Source organism: Balearica regulorum, chromosome 4, assembly GCF_011004875.1.
Source record: "Balearica regulorum gibbericeps isolate bBalReg1 chromosome 4, bBalReg1.pri, whole genome shotgun sequence".
In the NCBI taxonomy this organism is placed as follows: Eukaryota; Metazoa; Chordata; class Aves; order Gruiformes; family Gruidae; genus Balearica; species Balearica regulorum.
In genome coordinates this window covers 7,522,711-7,541,837 of record NC_046187.1, presented here as the reverse complement: position 1 = coordinate 7,541,837, position 19,127 = coordinate 7,522,711, and positions in this window count along the sequence as shown.

Below are 19,127 nucleotides of genomic sequence, written 5' to 3'. Positions count from 1 at the left end.
GTCAAGGGATAAAAACAATCTCTTGCAGATGTTCAATGTCTACATGTAGACTTATGGCTTAGGTCCATCATTAAAAACCAATTATTAAAAAAAAAAAATTGCAAACAAAGACTTTTATTGCTTTTCTAGTACTGGTGATAAATGTTTAATTCACAGTAAATTATTTATTGGATGAACCTCCCCACTTTTCATAACCATGAACTTGTCCACAAGCAGATTTCAAATTTCTCATTTATTTGTTATGCAAAACATTATTGTAAATAAACGAACCGTGAATCATAAATAATTGCACTTTGCTGGTTATTCTGACAGTGTTACGGGATCTAGATAGAACTGCGCCACTTGGTTCCTCTTGTGTCACTAGATGGACCGTGCATGTAGCCATGTAGGGCCAGATCCCCCTCTAATGGAAGGTAGCTTAGTTCCTCCCCAGGGGAGCATAAAGTGGGATTAAGTCCTGTTGCCCCTCAGTGGAAAGCAAATTTATATATCAAAATTATCTATTTAAGTACATAACTTGAATTTATCACAGTTGCTGCTTAGACTGAATAAGGGACATTTGAAGCCATGACAGGATTAAATGATTATTATTATTTTATTATTATTATTACCAAGATAGCTGCTGCTGCTGCCTCAGTCGTGATGAGGCTGGAGGAGTGACAGCTCTGCTCCCTTGCCATAAGAATCAACAATCCTTCCTGACTGAAGAGGGGCGAAGGTACCCCATAATGTGTGTCCCTGTAAAGATGCTCTGTATAGGGTAATAAAGCTAGGGCTGCAGCGTAACTTGATTAAGCAAAGACCTGAGGAAAAGGCAAGTGAAAGCACTCCACATGCGAGAGGGGGAAGTATGAGAGGAGGCTTAGCAACACCTCTTCTCATCACCAGCTGAGCTGCAGAGCGACGCTGAAGATGCCACCTTCCTTGCGCCTCAATTTCACTCTCTCTGTATTAAATGGAGGTGACAGTGCTTCTCTTTGTGCCTGTGAATTTGTGCCTGCTTCTTTAAAGATGCATATACATATACAGTAGCATATAAAATATGTATATCTATTTTAAATAGGTATGTTACTATAGATCTCATTTTTCTGTTTTCCTTCATTACTATCAAGCCAATTAATTTGATACTAATTTGATTTCATGAGCCTCAAAAAGATAAAATAAACCCTTCCATATTTATGTGTGGGCCATTTTAAAAGAGTCGGTTGACTTTACCTTGCAAGTATAAATACTTAAGTTTACTTCAGCAACTACTTTCTTCAGTACGGGCCAGTAAGTTGTCTAACTTGCTGGAGCTGTACAGTCATGTACTTCTCACTCCACTAGTCTGTCTTTCCCACATCAGAATTTAGGTTTCTTATTAAGAATAGTCAAGCTGTAAAGCATTTAACAGAGGATTAATGAAATATGTCCAAAATAAGAGTGGATAATACTGGATATTATATTCCAGTCATTTAACTTTACAAATAGCAAGAGGCCAAAAGAGGAAATATCACTTATGTTCTCAGAAATCTGAAGGAGACCCGTAACTTTTAATCTTTCTTACTCTACTATGCTATTTTATGGCTCTACTTCTACTTTCATTCCCTTCGTCTGTCTAATTGTAATGACATTTTAGGACAGGACAAGAAAGATTTGAATGATAATCCTGGGAAGAGGGATGGGTAGCGATAAATTCACCGAGCCAGCTAGTGGGGTATCTAATTTCTGAGTGCTGCACCGGCAGCACCACTTTTGGCCAGGTCTTCTCCAGACACGAAGGACTGATGGGCAGCAGTCTGTAGGCAAGGCTTTTGTGAAAAGGCTGTGCTGCCTTCTGGCTATGTCTTGCCCTAAAATGTTTGAGCCACATGGGGTCTGAATAGCAAAATGCTGTAGAAATAACAGCTTCCATTTTGTTCTGCACGTTCCAAATTGCTGGAGCCAACGAGACTGCGTGTGGGACAGCCCCACTCTCCGTGCTTGGGTCCTGTCACCCTGATGATTCTGGGATTAGAAAAATCAGGGTGAGAGCCCAATGGTAGTTCAGCGTTTCACCTGTGAAGATGCAAAAAAGCACTTACCACAAGTGCAATTTGGGACTCCTAGCTACGGTAGCCTTGAAAGCCCAGAAGAATAAAATATTTTGATAACTGAGTTAGAAAACCAATTCCACTGAGATCCTGACTTGAAGCTGTTCCTCATATGATCCATTCTCTCATCCTGCGTGGGATAAATCACACAAGACCAATGACTGCATCCAACTTGAAGAAAACAGACACCTTAGTTCTTGCCTAGTCTTGGTGGTGAAGGGAAGAGTCAGAGTACCTTTTCCCCTCCCCATACAATTTCCTGTCCTGGTAACTTAAAAACCTTTCTGTGACCTAAATAATGCCTGGGCACCCTTAGTGTTTCTCTGTTTGCCAGAGTGTGGGAATTGCTCCTTAACTACACTCCGGGCAGCTTAGGGTGCACAGATTAGGATGGGCATGACTCCTGTCTACTGAGGAACCTTACCTGCTGAGTAAGGGTATCGCCTAAACTATAGCCATAAAATGGCTTCATTTCATCTTCCTGACTCCTGACTGGTGGTGGAGAACAGCTGGAGATGGCGACCCCCCCAGCTGGGCAGGTGAGGGTATCTCCTTGGGTTCCCTTGCACCTCTCTATGGGTGCTACCTGGCGCTGATGCCTGCAGCACGCGTTCATGCTGCGGGGAGAGGTAGCCTGGGAAGCTGAGGTTGCAAAAGGGCTGTTTTGCTCCAAAAAAGGGAATGAACCTAGATAAACTTGCTGGCCACTTTCCACCTGTTGAATTCTTGCTGTTGACAAGGAATATTGCACTGTTTCCTATAAAGCTGGTTTCACTATTCAAAAAAAACCCACCACCCCATAACCAAACCACAAGCAGAGGACAAAGCACTGTAATCATAGGCAGCTCGGTGTTTCTTTCTGCTGCAATCTAGGTTCCATTAGCTAAAGCTAGGTGACCCACGATTTCTTCCAATGGTTGTATGAAAACCCTCTTATCTGACTCTGATAGGGATAAATCACTCAAGTTATATGCGCTCAAGGGATTTGCAGGACTGGCTTTCTGAGCATCTGAAACAGAAAAAGAACACTACCATTGCATACAAATAATTGCAGGTAGCATATCTACATGAGAGAAAGGTATGCAGAACATCTACCCAGAAAAGGCTTAGACCCAGAGAGACAAAGCCACAGACAAAACCTGAGGGAAAGGGATAAAAATGCAGGCAGTGCGATCAAGGTAAATGAGCTCCAATGTGTCTGTAGGGAGATTATCTCTGTGCTGCAGGCTGTGAAGAGGGAATGAGGTTTGCTGGACCCTTTTTGGCCATGGCATTAAGTGTTTTACAGCGAGTTTCAGTTAGCAATGACCTCTCGTAAATAAAGACATGAGATCCATGGACTCAGGCCAGAGGCTCCTTTTCTATTTGAATTCTTTCAGGTTTTATTAGTGCTGTTGGCTTATAAGTTATTAGTCTCTCCTCTTGCCCTTCATGTTATTTGGACCGTTCCTTCCTCAAAGGTATCCCCAAGGCTCGTGGTCTGTACTTACACTTGGCACAGCTGAGGGCTGACAAGCTCCCTGCATGTCCCCTCCGAAAGCCTCCAGACATGGCTTCTGTACAGTGCCTTAGTCCTCAACATTTGGGACCCTAATCATTTCTTTAAATATGGTACCTCCCACAGAGCAAACCTCTTCAGAGCTGGAGCCTTTCCTTGGTGTTTGCTTTAAATGCTTCCTCAAGCAGCTCATGCTGACCAGGGCTTTTACCATCAATTTATTTCATTCATGGTATATGATATAGCACACTTGACCTTGCCAGTTAGGGCTACTTATAGCACCTATGGAAAGTAAACTTCTCTCTCTTACACACCACCATTCTGCCATCGTTCTTCTTTATTTGGCTCAGCCTCTGAAAATGTTTTCCTTTCGCATATCGACGCTCATTGTGACTAGTGGCACACAAAGGGGCGCAATTTTTCTCTTGGCTAGCTTACTGTACATACATTTGATATGTTCACCGGGATAAAATATGTTACTGGGCTCTGTGGTTCTGCTCTGCTGCCAAAGAAAGCAATAATGTATGGCAGTAATTTGAATTTACAATCCCAACAATCAATTTTTGAAACAGAAAACACTACCCAGAATTTCAGAGCAGTGGGGAAAAACCCCACCATTTTCTTTCAGAACAGCTTTGCCTTGCCTGGGAAGAGCACAGCAGAAAGAGGGTGCTCATACAAGGATTTGAGAAAAACAAGGTGCAAGAGGACTGTACCTTTAAAAAATTACTTTCTTGTCAGGATTCATGCCTTACTTTGCTGAAAGGTGAAGTGTTCTCACACCTCGGAGGTGCAATAGGGCAGGCAAAAGCACTCCTTTCCTTCTCCAGCTGTGCCGATGCCACGGCGGTGTCAGTCCTAGCACAGCAGTATACGTCTCATCTATTTTTTACAATGGTTTGGCAAAACGTCGGACCCCTGTCAACAGTGCTGCCCGCACGGCTGCTACAGCCCGAGCAGCTGTGCTATTGCTGGTGAACAGAGGACTCGGAGGGTTTTGTTGTTTGGCTGGTTTGTCCTAATCTAGTTATTCATGGGCCTCAAAGCTGGACTGCAGAGAACATTTGCCAAGGGGAAACATCTTTCTTTCGTGTTTGGATATTACCCTCGGTGGTGGTAAGGCTTCCAGCGCTGGTAGCTGCTGTGGTGGGGACAGACGTCCAGTGGGGATCATCTTTTTCCCGAGGTCACTCAGTAACCACCACTGCAGTTAGGCTCTGGACCGCGTTGGTGAAGTCAGGCTCCCTCCTCCTCCTCTCATCCACCTGCCGCTGAAACTCAATTTCATGCCGTGCCATACCAAATGCATACACCTACGCAAGTGGTTGCGGTTGTGTCCCTCCAGCTGGCTCCCATTTCAACAGCAAAACCTCACACTAGGTTAGGAATAATGTCAGAGGTTCCCTCTGCTAACAGGCTAGATCTCTCTGGAATTTGCTATGGGCGAAGAAAAAGCTCGTTTCCATGCTGAGCTTCACAAAGCCTCATCTCCTGGCTCCTAATGGCTTCTGGCTCCAGCGCCCTCCCTGTTTCGGTCGTGGGGACCGTTTGCCTTCATTTCCACAGGTGGGGAGCTGTGGGCGGGCTGAGGGCTGGCTGGAGGGTGCACACTGCGGGGCGGGAGGCAGGCACCCACCCGCACGGCTGACTGCTGCCCTGGGGAAGGGCTGTCATGCCTGAGGATGGGGCAGATGCTCATCAGCACTGCTCTTCGTTTTACTGCCGTCTCTGAGTAAGCGCTGAAGTACTAGATGCAAAGGAAAAAAAAAAAAAAAGAAATTAAAATATAGCATATATCAAATGCAATATCATCTCTAGTTTTCTGGCCAAAGATTAGTTTTCAGAAAATGCCTGGATTAAAACAAACAAAAAAAGGAATTGCAGAAGGCTGAAGATTGGACCTATTTTTAGTTGCGCTGATGAATCGATTCATATCAATAACACACTGATTTATTTAAACAGTGTTCCAGACTGCTTGTCTGTCTTGGAAATCAGTTTCCGCCTGTTTGCTTTGTTTTAATTCCACATACCCAAGAAGAGCTGTATAAATCTTCTTCCTGTCCATCTTAGTCCCGATTAAGCACACTAGCTAACTCCTTTCAGGACATACAAATACCAATTCGTGATTGATAACGATTCTCTGTCATCAGGGCTACAAAGACGGTCTCTGCGTTTCTTCTGCAAGAAAAAGTCCAGCTCTTCCTACCGTGATTTAATTGACAGCGGGTGGGAGATTCAGAGAGCGCAAGAGCAGCCACCAGCCAGCCAGCCCAAATCTTCCCAAAGTCGTGACAAACGGAGCTGTGGCAGCAGCTGTAGCAGTTGTGCAGCATGAACGTGGGGCTTCTTCCCTTACAGATTTCAGATACGGTCCCCTAAGCTGCTGTGAGCTTTGTTACCAAAGGATTTTTTTTTTTTTTTTTTTTTCAGGATCAGAAATTGCTAAATGTCTGTTCAAAGCCAAAATGAAAACTAGGCTGAGATTAATAGCTGGAATTGTCATAGTCAAAATGAGATAGTAAATTAATTATTAAAATTATTGTAAAGATTAAAAGGAGTGTAATACGTCTCTGACACTGAACTCTTCATACCCAGTTCTTGTGTTACCGGGAAAGTCCGCGCAAGCTTTTAAAATAATACTGGACTTTAATAAGGAAAGCCAACAATAATGTACATTATTTTTATTCACATAATGCCTATCAAATTTAATGCCATTCCAGGGATTTTTAATGGCATTTTTAATTGTATTAAAACCCTTCATAGGTCTTGTGCTGTTATACAAAATGTTGTCAGAACATATGCTGCAGATATTTCAGTCTAATATTATATTCCACAAGTTTTATGATGGTTATTGTTGCTGGTATAAAAGCCCTGAAATGTTCCATAAGTCACTTCTTATAAGAAGCTGCTGGGTACAAAGCAGCTTGAAAATAATAGCTGGGTTTTGGCAGGTCTTAAATTTAACAAATACATACTTTAACTAGCCAGGGACTCAGGGAATACTGTTATTTCTCTCTCTGTTTTCAAAGAGAACTTGGGTCAGTCAGAAGTCCTTTTTAATCCTTCCAAGGCAGAATAATTAATAGTTCAAGGGCATACAAATTTTCAGTTGTTTGCACTCTCTTGCTATTAATGCAGCTTTAGTATCTGTCAGCATTTCTGTTAGCTATTCTTTAAGCTGGAGGCTTGTAATTTCGAATAACGCTCCTTCTGGCCTGAAACTCGGCGATACATGTATATTAATCAGAGGGCTTCAGATATTTGTCTGCTTTTTTGCCACATAGCTAGAGTTATGACCCCTTAGTTCCACTAAAGCAAAAGCTGGCTATCTTAAGGGAAAAATGTACGTATAGCTCCGCGGAAAGCAGAAACACAGTGTGATTTGCAAAAAGAGAACAGCGAGAGATCTCATGACAATCTATAAAGCACCAGATTTATTTCTTGAGGCCAAAACAATCTGCAACCTCTTTTATTTTTCCTTCCATAAAGAAGATATAGGAAAAACTGCTCTCAAATCAGTAACTTAGAGTGCATTGTGGATTTGGGATATATATGTTTTTTCCTACGGCTCAGTATTTTGGGGAGGTTCAGGCAGTTCTGGCCGGGAGGCAGCGGGCCTGTCATGGAGGAGCTGGGGACGGCCCTGCCATTGCGGGCACAGGTGAAAGGCAGGAAGAACGGAGGGGGCAGCACCGCATGCATGCACTCATACATGTGAAAACACACAGTACATAAACACAATTTGGTTTAGGGTGAATTTGGGGTCTTCCTATGAGGACAGGCTGAGAGAGCCGGGCTTGTTCAGCCTGGAGAAGAGAAGGCTCCGGGGAGATCTAATTGCGGCCTGCCAGCACCTGAAGGGGCCTACAGGAAAGATGGCGAGGGACTGTTTGTCAGGGAGTGTAGTGACAGGACAAGGGGGAATGGCCTTAAGCTGAAGGAGGGGAGATTTAGATTAGGTGTTAGAAAGAAATTCTTTACTGTGAGGGTGGTGAGGCACTGGCACAGGTTGCCCAGAGAAGCTGTAGAGGCCCCATCCCTGGCAGTGTCCAAGGCCAGGTTGGATGGGGCTTTGGGCAACGTGGGCTAGTGGAGGGTGTCCCTGCCCATGGCAGGGGGGTTGGAACTACATGGGCTTTGAGGTCCCTTCAAACCCAGACCATTCTATCACTCTATGAATTGTGACCTGCCCAGCCAAGCCACCTGCGAGGCAACCATTTCTGCTTGTCAGGATGTATTTTGATTCTCTACAGCACAATCAAATCACGATCTTGCACAGAATCAAATTATTCACCACTGATACCTATGTTGTTTTAAAGCTTTGTTTCATCATGATAGCTGTATTTTCGCAGCTATCAACTCCTTTTGTTTCTCTAGTTTCTTGACAAAGGTTTGTGATTGACAGACAGGAACGACAGTTGTTACTGTGATCAATTGATGGCGGCTCTTAGTCCTTCTCCATTACAGTACACCTCCCAGGGGAAAAGGTATTTCAGAACACACCAGAAAAGAAACACAAATTATTACTATAATCGCTTTGTAGTGTTTCTCTGTAAAACATACCTATCATCAGATGTGTTAAATGCCATTTATCATTTAACTTTCATATCTCAGACATACAGTTAGATCAAAGCATCTTCCTGAACACAAGGTGACAGCAGTTAGTTTTTAATTAATAAAGCAGTGAAATTAATGCTACTCTACACTCAGTTATTCAACTATTTCTAACTTTGATGCAGCATGACATATGTTTTCTTGCTGGTAAAAATATTTCTTATGGATTGTAACTGAGATTCCAGTTGTTTTTAATATATATCAGTTCTAGCACACCTAATGTTGTGTCCTTTTGGTATCTATGAACCTGCAATATCTTTTTTTTTCTTGTTGAAACCAGCTTTACCACACATATGAGAAATGAACCCTCCTAAAGCAGCACATTATAAAGGTGAGAAATTATTTGATGCAATTCCCATGACAGACTATAAGTATTTTGGGAGAAGGCCCAGATGGAGGGTGTTTTTGAAAGAGGAAAGATAAAATACTGGTCAGGCAGACTGCAAGACACATAGGGAAGCCAAAGAGCTGGGAAAAGGAGAGAAACCTGGAGGAAGATACACATATGCAGACTATAAAGGGGAAAAAGAAAGAAATGCTTACCTTAAAACTGCCACCAAAATAATCCAAATCTCATTTGCAAAAACTTTAGATAATTAAAATTCCCTGTTCACTTTCCTAGCATGTGAAGAAAAGCAAAGCTGTCCTTGCCTTTGCCCTGGCACCCTGTTAGCCCTACCTTTTCCTAGATTCATTCCATATTGCATGTCAAATGCTTGTCACAGAAAGCACTGTCATTGCTGTGGGAGATGCAACGTACCGTGACTAAGGTTGTAAAGTGCTGAGCAAACAGAAAAGACATAAAATGGATAAGAGGAGGGGAAAAGAGAGAACCTGCTGTTAAATAATCCCTCAGTGTTCTGAACAACTTGACAAGCTTTTCTCATAATAATCCCTTATAAAATCTGATGTGTGTGAGCTGGGAACATCCATTTGTCCTGTCTTAAGCAAAGGACAGAGGCAGACAATTAGGAGGAACTGATTTTGGACTCACTGACTTACAAATATTTTTTTAAAAGTGTCTGGGCCCACACTCAGCCACCCATGAGGAAAGACTTCATTTCCTACTTTGGAAATGTAGACTCTACCACAAAAAATAAAAAAACAAACAAGGGGACAAACACACAGATTCACATGGACCTTGTCTTTGTAGCTCTTTCTGATGCTGCCATTCTTCTGTGTGTTTTTAAGAGATTTTACCAGAACCTGAAAATGTTCAGCAAAGTTTTATACTAAGGTTGATTCTTTCTTTTTTTTTTTTTTACTTTTAAGATATACATTTGAAGGCAGAGATGCATTTTTAGGATATAAACTGAATATACATTTGACATATAAAATGTGTTTTCCAAGATACTAGGTGAAAGCACTTCTACCTGCAGCTACATGCTGATTAGCAAGAGCATCCCTAAAGTGGTATATTGTGCTCTATAGGAATGTATGGTGCAGGCACACAAATGTTATTTGAAGCATGGAGGAACCATTTCCTCACTGAATTGAAAGGCAATTGTCATTTCTGTCATGGGCAAAGTTTTCTGTTGCTAGGAAATTGAAACTCTTGAAGTTGCTCAAGGACAAACAGCTTATGTTGACTTTATTTTTACTGCCCCCCCCCAAAGTGGAGCGCATATCTTTCCTTGGATGCAGGGAGTCCCTCTGAGCCCTCACATCGAGACTTAAGCCTTGGAAAGATCTCAGCTTACAGACGGCTTCTGTGATCGATGGTAACAGAAAACCTGCTTTAAAATAACAGCACAGGAAGCTACTGTGCTGTTCTCTGAATAACCTACAGCCTTGCAAAGCAAGCCATAAATCTGCTAACGGGTCTAACACAGATCTAGCTTTCTTAGCAAGCATGTGTATAACCACATAACACGAGGGGCAAGCACGCACATCTCCCCTTTCATCACCTGAAACCCCCATAGCCGTCTCACTCGTAAAGCCGCTGCTGTGGCACGGGGCTTTGCCCTCCTAGGATTTGAAGCTGCAGCGAGCACTGAGGACTCGATACGGAAACACTTGTCTACTCGGGGCCTTATACCTTTCAAAATTATGGCACATAGGACTGACAGCACTCAAAAAGTTTCAAACCTTGCTATGTGATAGCTGAAGAATGTGACCTGTAACTGCCCGAGGACCATAGGGAGGCTTGCCAAGCGGGACGACTATTACCAGACTAGCAGTGAGAGGCACAACCTCTCCTCCTTGTTCAAAAAAAATGAAAAGTACCCCTCCAGTAAAAAAAGAAACAACGTGCCTATGGAGGATTTTCTGATTAAAGTGATAAAAAAGAGGAGTTTAAAAAAAACCCCAACCAAATAGTAAAAAATAAAAATGAGAGCAGTGTGGGAGAGGTCGTACTGATAGTTTCTCCAAGGCTTCTGAAGGAAATGAAGACCACCAGCAAAGCGAGCCAGGCCTGAAGAGGCAGGCAGGCAGCCCAAAATGTTCCCCTGCAAAGCCCTGCTGAGGCTGGCTCACCTCTGACCTGCCACACACGTGTTGCCAGAGTGTGTGACCCATCTCATGACGTCACGAACCTGGCGGTTTGCTGCACACCAGGTGCCGGTTGAGGAGGCTGACAAGCCATAGCCTCTGCAGACAGCTGAGCAGCCAGCCATGGGACAATGTGAAAGTGCCAGCAGGGCCACGGGAAGCAGTAACGTCGTGTAGGTAAAGCAGTAACATCATGTGAGTAAAGCTTCGCGTGTGCCTGGGTACATCTCTGGCTGGGCTAGCCTGTGCTACTTTGTGGTAAAATCTTTCAGACAGTCTGTTAACACCTCTCCAAGGAGCCACAAGGATTTTTTTTTCTTGACATCCCAGTGGCCGTGTACTTTTCTAGGGCAATGGCCACCTGGCCAGTGAAATAAGGCTACAGTTTTGTGCAGTGGAGAGACCCAGAAACCTGCCTTGGGAGAGGAGCGTGGCAAGGGGAGCATCACTCAGCACTGCCAGCCTCTGGCACTTGGAAACCATGAGGAAGAACGTGCACAGCTGAGAGGCTGCTCGAGCTCTCCAGCACGGCAGAAACCAGTATTTCAGTTTCTCCTGGCTGCTTTTCACAGGGAAGGTGGTGTCACCTCCTTTTCATTTTAGCTCTCAGGACTCAGTGCTCTCATCTTTCTTCTGCACACACGAGCAGAGCAGATGTGAGCTCTGAGTGATCAAGTGCAGGAGGAAGACAACCGATGGGGATGGCAATGGAGGGCCAGTAGCCCAGCCATGCGCACAGCACCTTCCCATCACGTGCCAAGGACCACCTGGAGACTGCTGCCACCCCACCGCCACCACCACCAACTCCTCAGGGAGTCCTGCCCATAGTGTCCCTTGCCTGGTGTTTTATGAGTCTTATGAGTCTTAGGTGTGGACCTGGCTGAGGGACTGATAGGATCAGGACACTTAGTTGCCTGAAGACTATGTAAAAAAGTGACGCTGGCTTATTTCCCAAAACTGCCACTCTTTCTTGGATGACTCAATTTTTTCAACCTGCCAGCCTCACTGAATTCACACTGCTCAACCTCCGGCTCTGGAGAGCAAGTCTCATAGCAGAATTTCCCTTTGCATAACCATATTTTTCTTCAGGGGGAAGGATCTTCTCCATACGAGTGATTCCTTTGCTGTTTCCATAGGCATTTGCAGTGTTTATTTCCCCAGGAGAGCTTGGGGAAACAAGGGAGAGCTGAAGCCCACAAGGTTCTTGGCCTCCCCTGCCAACCTGGCATCACATTGTTGACTGGATTTAAATAGGTGAAACAGGTTCCAGTGAAGCTGAAGGCAAGGTCACAAATAAGGTCTGTATTAATCTAGGTAAAAATCACTACTAGAACAACCTGGCCTTTATTATTGGACTTTAATGACCAGGAATCTTAACTGCTGATGTCATGCAATAGCTGTAATTACTTTCCCAGACCACAGCCATCAGCCGTGTTACTGGATGCACCCCACATGCAAACACAAAAGGAGTTTTTTTGGCAGGCGCCAGGCTTGCACTAAGGGCTCTGCACAGCAGTACCAGGCGGTGCAGTGAGTAAACGTCAGTGGTGGCTGAGCACGCCTAAAGCAAACCAGCTATGCGGTAGCACCGGGCTTAATTCTACACATTAGGTATGTTGGGAGATAAAACATGGAGCAAAATACCTTTTGCTTTCATCTTTTTCAACTTAGCTCTGCTTATTAGCAGCACCTTAAGATTTAATGAAAGTTGCTAGGCTAATTCCTCCTCCATTAAAGTCACCAAAGCTGAATTGCCAAGTTTCATTATCGGAGACTATCAAGTATGACTCTTTTTCTTTCTTTATCTTTTTTTTCCCATCAGTTCAGTGAAGTTTTCTGCTGGCTCTCCATCACAATCAGCAGGAGTTCACGAGCATTCATTGTCGTAAGAAAAACAGTGTCTTTGGCCCGCTTTCGTGGAGTGCCCGAGCTTACCTCTGCATTGCTGCTAAGAGCGGCTGCAATTGGAAATGCATTTGGATGGCTCCGAGCAACAGACATGGGGCTCAGCAGCTTCTAGGTCAGAGAAACATCTATTTTTAAACACACTTAGGATTCCTGTTAAGCATGTGATTATCTTCTGAAGTTTACAGATTTTCAGTTTTTGACACCTAATTCTTTGCAACTTGTCTGCTGATTTCATGTGCCTGCTGTGAAGCCACCGCATTAAATGTGTCTGCTCTGTCAGGCATTTCCGAGACATGCACAGGGCCAGCTCTGACCCTTGAGGAACAGTTACCATCTTCTCTGCTGATCTAATAGAGTAGTTTCTCAGATAGTGATAGAGGTGTTGAATCCTGAAATAAGAATCCAGACCCTTAATTTGAATTCTTGGAAAAATTCAGGCTGATAAATTCTAAGTGATTAATGCTGTGGAGAATGGTCTGCATCCCATTTATTTCTCTTCATTTTCACAACTCTCCTCTTTGTAATCTTTTGTCCTTGTGTTATAGAACTCATAGCTTCTTTCTCCATTTGCATTTTGATACACACAGTACGAGTGTTGCTACTTTTACATATTTTGTCTGGTGTTAAATCAAACTCGGGCGGGGGGGGAATCCACTTTATCTTCACCTGGGGAGAAAGATATCGAAACCATTACAGGGAGAGTATAAGGTAATTTTCATGGGGGCAGTGAATAACTTCACTCCCTGCTGAGCAGCAGAAAGATGATATTTCTGAAGCTCTCACATTCTGGATGCTTGTTTTGATTTTCTTTGGAAGGAAACCTGCACCAGTCAGTTCCCATTCAGGCCTTGCTTCTTCAAGAAGATGGACACCTTCTGTTCTTGCATATTGCCATCGTAGGTGTCGCACATGTTTGTTGAAGCTGAATGTGAGTACGTGTAAGGGGAAGTCTTACTCCACCAGACTGTTCTTCCTGGAGAAGATCCATTTAACATTTATACCCTATTTATGAAGTCAGTGATTTATTCAAATGCAATTTCAGAAACTGAAATGTCCTGAGGTACGCATTATTCTGACAGGAGTCAAGGTCAAGCATGGGCTGCAGCGTGCAAACAAAACAGATGTTTAATCAAAGTCGTATAAAATATTTACAGGAAGCTGCAGCTGTTTGTGAAGTGCAGCACATGACACACCATTTTACATGAAAGGTTTAAGGAAAATCCTGAGATGTGGTTTGGCAATGGCTGAAAATAAATAAACTGTCATTCAGTTAGTTTTTCTCCTTCTTAAAGCCAGGTTGGATTTGATCTGTCTAAATTAAGATTCACTTTGCCGGGACACTCAGTGCTTCTGCCACAAACAGGAATGATGACAGTTTCCTCCAAACCTGTTTTGATCCACATTTCACAGCTCACCTGAAGCTGAAGGCATTACATCTCTGCCAGTTTCCATCTGGGAAACAGCAAAGCGTGACTGGATGGCACTGGGTTCCGGTTCTGGCTTTTAATGCTGCACGCGCTACATTAAAAGTCAATATCCACTTTTTTTCAAACATAGAGTGTGAATGATAGAGATGTGGGCAGAAATGTAACTTGAATTTCATGCAATGAAAGAAGACCACTTCTGCTTTTCCCTCCTGACTCTGCAAAGTATTTATTACCTGCTTACTAAAGGAGAAAACACGATTCCCTTTCAATGCAAACTGGAAAACCTTCATGGAATCCTCTTCCTTTTGCTCTTAATGTTTCAGCCAGAAACTTGCTCAGAATTTCACACCAGGAGATTGCTCTTTCAGCTCAACTAACATAGCTCTGTGCTGGGAACGGCTGGGAATTCGATGCTGACTGCCCCATCGACTGCTGCTGAGCCTCCTCTGCTCCTTTCAAAGAACTTAATCTCTGCAAAGGATGTTCAGCATTTTGCTTGGTTGAGCCCTTGTTTAAAATGAGTGGCGCTTACATTATTATGTGCCCAGCTGGCACAGCGACTCATACACAGACAAATTAGCAAGATAATAAAATTGACACTTGGAAATAATTAATCTTTCATTTAGGAGAGAATTAAAAATCTGGGCACAATCCCTTGCAAATAGTTGCATTTGTGGAGTAGCTGATTGTGCACAGTCCTTCTCATTTAGTCCGACTGTTCACAGGGAGAAACAGTGACCTTGTTGGAGGTGAGGGCAGAAATCCCACTGATTTTTGTTGGGCCAGGATCTTACTTTCCACATATAAGTGCAGGTGCAGGTATTTGCAGACTTAGACTCTTGCATCGGGTTTTTGATACATTTATATTACATTTTTTCCCCCAGGAGCCTTATAAGCAGGGCAAAAACCACTTTCACAGCCAAGTCTTTATTCTTTGTGTAGGATTAACTTCTATTTAACAGGGAACATGTTTAAAGTTATTTTCTTTTGAAAACTGGTGAATAAAGAAACATAGAGGTTGGCTCTCAAACTTTGTTGTTTGAGAAGATAAATTTTTTAAAAAGGGCTGTTCAGAGGATTTTGAGAAACCCAGAATGGCCTTGGATTCCCAGTCTTATCTAACTTTTTTGCTTTAAAGTCAAGTAGAGATAAATTATGGTTTCTTTCATAAGGCATTTGTATGAGGGAACCTGCATATTTTCGATGCAGAGTGAGATAAACTTCATATATAAGCAAATACAAATAGTGTCCGTTCTCTTTTTTCATACCTGTCTTTACCATATCTTACCAAAAATATAAATGATGCTACTGTTCAACATTGAAAAGCATTGTCCCTGCCACAGGTACCCTCCAAAACTGTAAGAGCGGGTAGGTATAAGAACAGGAATAAAGTTCACATTTAAGAAGTGTAGAAAGACTTAATTCCTGCCTAAACCTCTATTCCTCTTGAGGATCTGGCCCTGAGTGAATCTGATCAGCAGGATGCAGAGGCTTGCAGGCTAGTTTTCCTCAGGTGTACTGGGCAGGGTCAGGTGCATGTAAAGATGTCTATTTGCCTCAGATTGAGCTGAAATGTCACCTATGAACGATGTGGATTTGACCGGGATGGTCCAGGATGCTCCACAGAAGCAGTTACCTGCATCTTTATTTTCCTCAGGGATGTTCACGTGAAATGTAATAAGCCAAGTCACCATGAAATCCGATTGTTTTTGGCTTTGGATGCCTATCAACATACCCTGGTTCAAGGGACACCCCAGAGACGTTTTTGCATTACTGACAGTAATTTATGGTTTTATTAAGATTTCATGATCATATGGCCTTACAGCAGTAAGGTATTTACCAAATGTTAGTTTCATCAATTCGGTTTGTTTTTCGAGTCTGCCAGCGCCGATGGCTTCCTCCTCAATCCTGAAGAATTATATTTAACCGTGACTATGGATAGCTGAACGGAAAGCAGGCAGGGTAAATGCAGAAAAACCCTAAAGGGAGGAGAGCACGAATAACACCTGGTCTTGCCTCTCGCTTTCTTCCAGCCAGTGGCCTGGGTGAAAGGAAATATTTGCACTGTGTAGCCCACACCTATTTAATTAAAGTTTAAAGCTTGAAAACTATGCCATGCTTTCACATACCTCCAGAGGGAGAGACCAAATAGCGGCAATGGTACACGATGGGGAGGCGATGGAGATGGATGTGGGAGGGCAGGTGGCTGGAGAGCATAAGCTCTTGCGTCCATGGTTTGATCAACTTCTGCCCTTTTTCACTGCGGTGGCTAGTGAAGAGAAGGTGGTTTCCATGAAACTTTGGGCAGCCGCTGGCAGAAAAACAGTGAAAGGAGAGTGGGGGGGAGACGGCCCAGGAGATGGGAGATGGATGGCTTCTTCCAGTGTTGTGCTGGCACAGTGGTGGCAATTACCATCCTGGCACAGACGGGAGATACCCATCACAGCCCTGGGCTGGAGTGCTTCCCCAAAACAGAAGGATTTTTTTACTGAAACAATACAAAACCCAGCAAAGATGCCACTTACAAACTGAACCAAACCAAACCAAAATGCTGCCTAATTTTCCAGGAGATATAAATCAAACTCAGTAATTTATCACTTAAATGAAGTTTTGCACTTCTGAATTTCTAGCAGACCTCCTGAATTTAAGAGACAAGATGCTGGAAAAATTCTCCATCTCTCTTCAACTGAGTAAAACAGACACTTTTGCATGAAAACTAAAATGAAACCAAACCTAGATTGCATTTTACTGCCCAAGAAAATCTTCTTGTACGCTATATGAAAAGCCTAGCTCCTCTTTGAGGAAAGGAAAATTGGAAAAGGGAGAAAAAACCCTAGCAGATGAGAAAATGGAAGAAAATGGTAATGCCAATTCAGATATGGATCCAAAAACTGATCGGCACAGTCTTGAATGACGTTTGGCTTGCAAGGGTAAATTCCATGCATTTCTAAGGAGACTTGCAATTTAATTAAGTTCCTCATATTTCCTGCTTCTGCATTTCCTCATGGTAATGGAGCATGTTGAACACCAAGGACCAGAAGAACAGAAGAGCGCAAGAGTGAAAAGTCATTGAATGAAGAAAAGATAATCATATGTTTTAAAAGATTAGCTAAATTCAAGTCTTGAGCAAACTTCCACTGTATTTTGAAGCTCTGGCCATTTCTAGGAGAAACCAAGTGAAAATTAGATTAAACCTTGAACTGCTATGCTTTCCATTTATTTTGTACTCTTCACACAGTTCTGACCTTTTAATTGCTTGTCTCCTCTCACAAAAGCAATGGCACTATCCAGCCTCTTAGCAGGCTTGAGAGAACACAGCTATTCCACCCAGATTTTTTTTTTTATTTTTTTTTTTTGGCCAAGTTGTCTGCTGCAGGCAAGAGAATAATTTTTGTGCATTTTTGTATTAACATATTTTCAAGGCAATATAAAGTCCATTTATAGAACCCACAGAAACAAGAAATTGTCTTAGGTGTTCTGGGATGTAATATAGTATCCTTGTCTCCTAGTAAATAAAATTATTTTCTTTCTCAGTACAGGGAGATGCATAATAAGGCTTTATTAGCTCAAAGCCGGAGCTGAAGGAATAATAAAGAAAATAAACCCATCAAAATAGCAATCTACAACTCATTTGGCTGTTTTGCATGTATTTTAATGTATTCTTGTCTGAGCTCTAATGTGAATGATGTCTTGTTTGCATGACTTATTATAGAAAATTTATATTCTGCTATATACTGTTGTTTGCACCTGAATATGGTATCTGCACACAAATGTGCAGTTGTTAAGAAAAATAACAAAACTCTATCTCTTATGGGATGAGAAACTACGGTTAGTTAAATCTGGGCATCATGACCCCACTTCTCACAGTCAGAAAGACAAGGTGATGAAACCAGGGGCTTCCTGAGTGTTGAAACATGTAAATGCAAATTCCTTTGTGTGAAGGTGAAAAAGTTCGTTTAATAGAAAACCTTCTGCATGCATTTACTGAAGGACAAGAAAAAATATTTTAATTCTCCTCCTCACCTACCTTCACACTGTGAAGAGCCTTGTCCCTGTTAGAAATCAAGTGTTTGTAGAGAAGCCTGGAGTGCTCTCTTCTCCCGTTAAATAGGGAGGGAAGAACAGAAACCTGTCCAGCACCCATTTCACTGCCTAGAGAAACCACTCCTTAAAGCATATTTCTTACTGCATGCTCATTATAAACCCTTCCAATATCAAATGCAGCAGAGAAAAAAGGACAAAGTTGATGACTTTCTTAGTCACTATGTTAGTGAGACTATATTAGCGAGAAATGTGTGTTCCCAGTCTCCTCTAGAAAGGCTTGCAAGGGGCTAAGCTGTGGCATAAATATTTCTTTCAGTGTAATAAATCACTTGGAAACTGGCATTCAAGCTCCATAAGAGCTGAGGTGGAAATAGCAGAGGCGGATGCAGAAAGCTGGAGGTCCCCCAGCCCACCCCACGCCAGGCTCCAAGGAGCTCTCACCCAAAGTTCCTCTCCAGCATGGTTTCCTGACATGCAGGGGGAACGCAACCACAGTGCGGTGGGTCTGCATGTGTGCCATACAAGAGTATTTGAATTTTGACCGATTTTCAGCTAATTTTAGAGATCTCTTAAAGGGAATTTTGGTTTTAGTATGAATACCTGTGGAGAAGTAAGGGATTTGAATGAGAAAGAAACTGCAGGGTAGGGGAATCCTTTCACAAACCAGTGATCCACAGATCTAGTGGTAATGAATAGGATTTTAAAAAAAAATAAATAATTGGCTTTTAGCTAGTTATGGGTTTGATTCAGGAGTTAGATGATGAAATTCCCAGGTGTGTTTCTGTATCACGTCTGTTCTGCCCTGAAGCACCCATTGGGCCCAAGATGGGTGGCAAAGTAGGAGTTCCTGCCGAGGTAATTTAGCTTTTGCTGTGTGTGTCAGGATGCAGTCACCCGACGCTGACTGCAGACTCCCCATCCTTTCCCACCTGCATTGTCCCACCTCCAGCTGCATGTTCACGCTGCATATTTCGCATTCGATCAGGTGGCTGTGCCATGAATGCAATCAGCCCATTGATCCTGCTGAAATCCACCATTCTCCTACAGGTCTGATTTTTGGCTGGGGCTGTG